The following is a 5,609-nucleotide window of genomic DNA, read 5'->3' as shown; positions in this document are numbered from 1 at the left end:
TCCACATGCTTGTCATAATCTTCTCACAACTATGTGACTGATAATCTCATTTCACATGTAAGGGTCTATGGCCCTCTCTTTGAATCTGGATAGAGGCTTGTGGCTGCTCAACCAATGGAGCAGCAGTGGAAACAATGCCATGTGTCTTCCAAGCTCAGTCATATAAACGATCGTCTCACCCTCTGTGCTTGTCCCTGGAAAAGTGAAAATATTGGTCACTCAGTCATGTCTGACCCTTTGCAATCCCATGGCCTGTAGCCAGGCTCCTTGGTCCATGGGATTCTCCCAGCAAGAATACTGGAGTGGGTAGCCATTCCCTTCTCCAGGGAATCTTCCCAACCCAGGGATTGAACCCAGGTCTCCTGCATCGAAGGAGGATTATTTATCATCTGAGCCATCAGGAAAGCCCCACTATATTTTGATGAAGACCAAGCTATATGGAGAGGCCACATGTGTGTGCTCTGGCCAATAGTCACAAAGCCCTCAGTCAACAAGTTGGCACCAATCACCAGATATGTGAATGAATGAACTTCAAATGGTCCCAAATCCTGGCCTTAGAGTCTTTCAACTAGAGATCAGATATGATGGAGCAAAGATAAGCTGTTCGCATTGATGCTACCTGAATTCCTGACTCACAGAAACCATGAGTGATGTTATTTTAAACATGATGATTGTTATTTTAAACCCGTAAGTATAGGAAAATTTTGTTGTGCATGAACAGGTAACTAATACAATGCACAAAGCTATTCATGAGGATTTTTGCATTTTTGTAGAAAGATGTGAGAAGTTGGAATGATGTTGAATATAGTCATCTTTATGATCTGCAAAAATATGAAATCGTAATACTTTTCTTTGGATGTTGATGAATAAAGTGACATTTTAAAATTATCGTCTAGTAAGGTGCTTTGAAAAACCAAAACCAGGGTAGCTGTCATAAACAGAACTAACATTCATGGACAGCAAGGAGATCCAACCAGTCCATCCTAAAGGAAATTGGTCCTAAATATTCATTGGAAGGACTGATGTTGAAGTTGAAACTCCAATACTTTGGCCAGCTGATGCAAAGAACTGACTCATTTGAAAAGACCCTGATGCTGGGAAAGATTGAGGGAGGGAGGAGAAGGGGATGACAGAGGATGAGATGGTTGGATGGCATCACCGATGCAATGAACATGAGTTTGAGTAAGCTCTGGGAGTTGGTGATGGGCAGGGAGGACTGGCTTGCTGCAGTCCATGGGGTCACAAAGAGGTGGACATGACTGAGCGACTGAACTGAACTGAACACTCATGTAATTCACCCAAGACTTGAGAGCTCAGAAATTGAAGTAAACTGGGATTAAGCATACAGAATGGCTTCACTGGTGACACTAGTGGTAAAGAACTTGCCTGCCAATGCAGGAGATGTAAAAGACTTGGGTTCAATCCCTTGGTAGCGAAGATCCCCTGAGGGGGGCATGGCACCCACTCCAATGTTGTTGCCTGGAGAGTCTCATGAACAGAGGAGGCTGGTGAGCTATAGTCCATGGGGTCATAAAGAGTCAGACATGACTAAAGGGATTTAGCATGCAAAGCCTACAGGTAATGAGACTAACCACAGAGCAGAGTCAAGCTTCCACTAACCCAATAAGCCACAGTATTCACACTCTGGCGTGTCTCCGGGTCACCAATAAGTGTGCTGAAAGTGTGGCTTCCCTCCCCGCTCCCCACCCACCCTGCTTACCCCTCTGAGTGTTTTCTTGAAAGGTGGGGTTTGGGAAATCAGGATTTCTGCAGTCTTCATGCAGGTTGACTACAGACAGCGCAACTTCATCCTATATTGGAAAACCTGTTTGAAATCTGGCAGGGCAGACAGCTTAGGCCGAGGCAGTGGTGACCAGCCTGGGCTCCTGTCTGAGCCCTTGAGAGCAGATGCCATGCCCCCTGTCCACAGAATACACTCAGGGGCATTGGCTGAGAGGAGGGGAGCCCATCACTGTGGGCGCTCCTAGAGTGGGGCATTCCCTCCAATTTCATAGAGTGACTGGCCCCTTGCCCATGCTGCCAAAGCAAATCCTTCCATTCCAGACAAATCACTCATTTGAGAGTTTCACAAGAAATTTCTGCTTTGTTTTCTTCTGTTTTTTAATGAGTAGAGTTGGGAGAACTCATACAGAGTGAGCAGTGTGCGTGTGTTAGTTGCTCAGTCATGTCCGACTCTTTGTGACCCCGTGGACTGTAGCTTGCCAGGCTCCTCCGTCCATGGGATTTTCCAGGCAGAAATACTGGAGTAGATTGCAATTTCTGTCTTCAGGGGGTCTTCCCTACCCAGGGATTGAACCTGAGTCTCCAGCATTGCAGGAACAGTCTTTACTATCTGAACCACAGGGAACTTGTAGGGAGTGAGCAGAGATCTAGAGAAAGTACAAAGGGAAACATTCCTGTACAGAAATTGTTGTAAAGGTTATTTGCTTATTCTACAACAGCAGATTTGAGTTTAAGCTCCATGATAATAGAGTCTTTTTTTTTTTTTTTTTTAACCTAGTGTGTCCCCAGACCTTCAAATAATGCTTGGCAAATGACAAGAATGATAACAAAGGCAACTAACTTTTCTTGGGCATCAGGAAATCAACACTGAATGTTCACTGGAAGGACTGATGCTGAAGCTGAAGCTCCAGTACTTTGGCCACCTGATGCCAAGAGCTGACTCACTGGAAAAGACCCTGATGCTGGGAAAGATTGAAGGCAGGAGGAGAAGGGGGCGACAGAGGATGAGATGGTTGGATGGCATCACCAATGAACATGAGTTGGAGCAAGCTCCAGGAGATAATAAAGGATAGGAAAGCCTGATGTGCTGCAGTACACGGGATTGCACAGTCGGACATGACTTAGCAACTGAACAACCACGTGTTTGATACTCTTCTAAGCAGTTTATATATATATTTTCATTACATCTTTACATCAGCCCTGTGAAGTAGGTACTAATATTATCCTCATTTTGTGAGTTCAAAAACTGAGGCACAGAGAGGCACATGATAGGCACTCTGTAAATACTTGCTGAATGAATTATTTGTGGAGTGCTTCCTGCATGCCAAGCTATCTGTGAAGCTCCAAAGAGGGTAAAGAAATGAAGAAGACAGGATCCTTTCTGTGAGATTCCTGATCACACTGCTGGGAAGGTGGACAGAGTCTGCCTCCCTCCATCCCCCGCCTCTCATCCTGCCATGAATGATATTCTTGGCTGAAGCTCTGAGAAAGCAATGCAGGTCAGCACGTCTTTAAAAAATGACCCAAGGTAGAGATGACAGCCGTGTCCTGTAAAATGCCAGATGATAGTTTATTTCTAAAGAAATGCAGATAACTAAGCAGTCAGTCTTTTGCAAGTGATTATTCAGTAGAGTGGGCCCTTGGGACTTGACAGTGAGCCACGCCAATAAGGCTGAGTTCATTTGAGGGACCCAAGGGACGTTTTCTTCGGTTTAGTTCTCTCGTTGTCTCCCTCCTACCTCCTCTCCTTGCCCCATTCATTTTTCTGGGCTTTATCACCCTCAACATGTAGAAGGGAATGATCCAGCACTTTCATTCCCCCAAGATGTTTACCCTTCCATAGCCAGCTCCAGGGGAAATCATTTTCTGTCCTTTCCCAGCCTCCTGCAACATGAGAGAAGCTCTCCAAAAGGTCTCTGTGCGCGTGCTACGTTGCTTCAGTCCGACTCTTTGCAACCCTAGGACTGTAACCCTCCAGGCTCCTCTGCCCAAGGGATTCTCCAGGCAAGAATACCAGAGTAGGTTGCCATTTCCTTCACCAGGGGATCTTCCCAACCCAGGGATCGAACCCATGTCTCTTTATGTCTTCTGTGTTGGCAGGAGTGTTCTTTACCACTGGCACCACCTGCTCAATCTGAGTGTCTTCATATTATTTGATTTCTCCCTTTTGAAACACTCTCCTTTTTTATCTTCCTTGGTTTTACTCTCTTTTTACACAAGCTGTTCCTTCTGAGTTTTGGTAAACTTTCCTTTTGTTTTTAGATTTTTTTTTTTTGATGTGGACCATTTAAAAAGTCTTTATGGAATTTATTACATATTGCTTCTGTTTTATATTTTGGCTTTTTGACCTCAAGGTGTGTGGGATCCTAGCTCACTGACAGGGATTGAGCCCACACACCTTACCTTGGAAGGCGAAGTCTTAACCAAGGACTGTCAGAGAAGTCCCTAAACTTTCCTTTTCCAGCTGATTTCCCAATCTTGGAGTTCTTCAGTGCTGGCCCTCAACCCTCTTCTTCTCTTTTTGCTCTTTCTTGCTGATCCCATTCATCCACATGGATTCAAGTGTCATGGAATCCTAAATTTGTGTTTCTCCCCTGAGTCTCTCCTTTGACTAACAAACTCTTGACATCTGCTCTCTTGACTCCCCTTGGATAATTCACCTCAAGCTTAACAAGTCCCCAAAGAGCTTACAGTGTTCTTGTTCTTGAAATTCTTTTCCCACCCTACTCCAATCTTCTCCATTTTGCTTAGTGGCTCTCCCTTCCAGCTGGCTGCTTATGCTAGAAAACAAATTATCCTGAATTTCTTCCTTTTTCACATCCCTCAGTTAAATCCATTAGCATTTAGCTTTTCTTGATTTTGCCTTTCAGAGTTTGGACCTACATGCTTTTGAAAGCTGGAAACCTTGGAAAATGGCTTTCTTCTAGCTGCCAGAAATTTGTATTTTTGCTGTCAGTAAAAATTGCAAATTCATGGGGAAGAGTCCTCTTTTGTCCTGGAAGAGATACTTGTTTTCAGTTTTAGGGGAAAGAAAGTCATTTCTTGGTTTGAACAAATCATCAGAAGTTTTAAAAGTATTAATGTATCTTCATCAGACACATCTAAAGGAATGAGAAGAAGATAAGTGGTTTGGTTTTAAATGTAAGTAACCAAACAGTTGATCAAACAAGTCAATCTTTAGGGAAATCAACCCCGAATACTCACTGGAAGGACTGATGCTGAAGCTCCAGTTCTTCGACCACCTAATGAGAAGAGCCGACTTGTTGGAAGAGATCCTGATGCTGGGAAAGATTGAGGGCAGAAGAAGAGGGTGTCAGAGGATGAGATGGCTGGATGGCATCACTGATGAATGGGCCTGAACTTGGGCAAACTTTAGGTGATGGTGAGGGACAGGGAGGCCTGGCATGCTGCAGTCCATGGGGCCTCAAAGCATCTCACATGACTGGGCGACTAAAAAACAACAATAACAACCAAACAGTATTATCTGAAACTGAACCTGCCAAATAGGAAGTGTCCCACCCACCAAACAGGGAGTGCTACCCCACCCATCATCCTTGGGTTGCTCTGGGTCAGACTGAAAGATTCCGTACTCATTGTATCTGGAAGGAGAAAAACAACTCAGTTAAAAAATGGGCAGAGAACTTGAATAGACTTTTTTTTTTCAAAGAAGGCACACAGATGGCCAACAGGAACGTGAGAAGATGCTCCACATCACTAATCATTAGGGACATCCCAATCAAAACCACGATGAGACATCACCTCACACCCATCAGAACGGTCAAAAAGATAGTAAACAATAAGCTTTGGTGAGGATATGGAGGAAAAAAAAACTCTCGTGCACAGTTGATGGGAACGTAACTTGGGTA

At 44.3% G+C, this 5,609-nt stretch overlaps 1 long non-coding RNA gene across 1 annotated transcript; it reads right to left on the bottom strand.

Moving 5' to 3' along the window:
• Positions 1-2,886: 2,886 nt before the first annotated feature.
• On the bottom strand, positions 2,887-5,235 carry LOC147370368 (uncharacterized). The gene is made up of 2 exons (XR_015165225.1): positions 4,948-5,235; positions 2,887-4,844 (listed from the first exon to the last, which is right to left on the bottom strand). It is a non-coding gene; the product is annotated as an uncharacterized LOC147370368 (long non-coding RNA).
• Positions 5,236-5,609: the final 374 nt, after the last annotated feature.

This window comes from Bos grunniens, chromosome 6 (genome assembly GCF_055505025.1).
Source record: "Bos grunniens cultivar Pamir isolate PY7600 chromosome 6, Bosgru_T2T1.0, whole genome shotgun sequence".
NCBI classification, from domain to species: domain Eukaryota; kingdom Metazoa; phylum Chordata; class Mammalia; order Artiodactyla; family Bovidae; genus Bos; species Bos grunniens.
The sequence above is the reverse complement of the archived record's forward strand: the minus strand, read 5'-3'. Positions and strand labels throughout refer to the sequence as shown.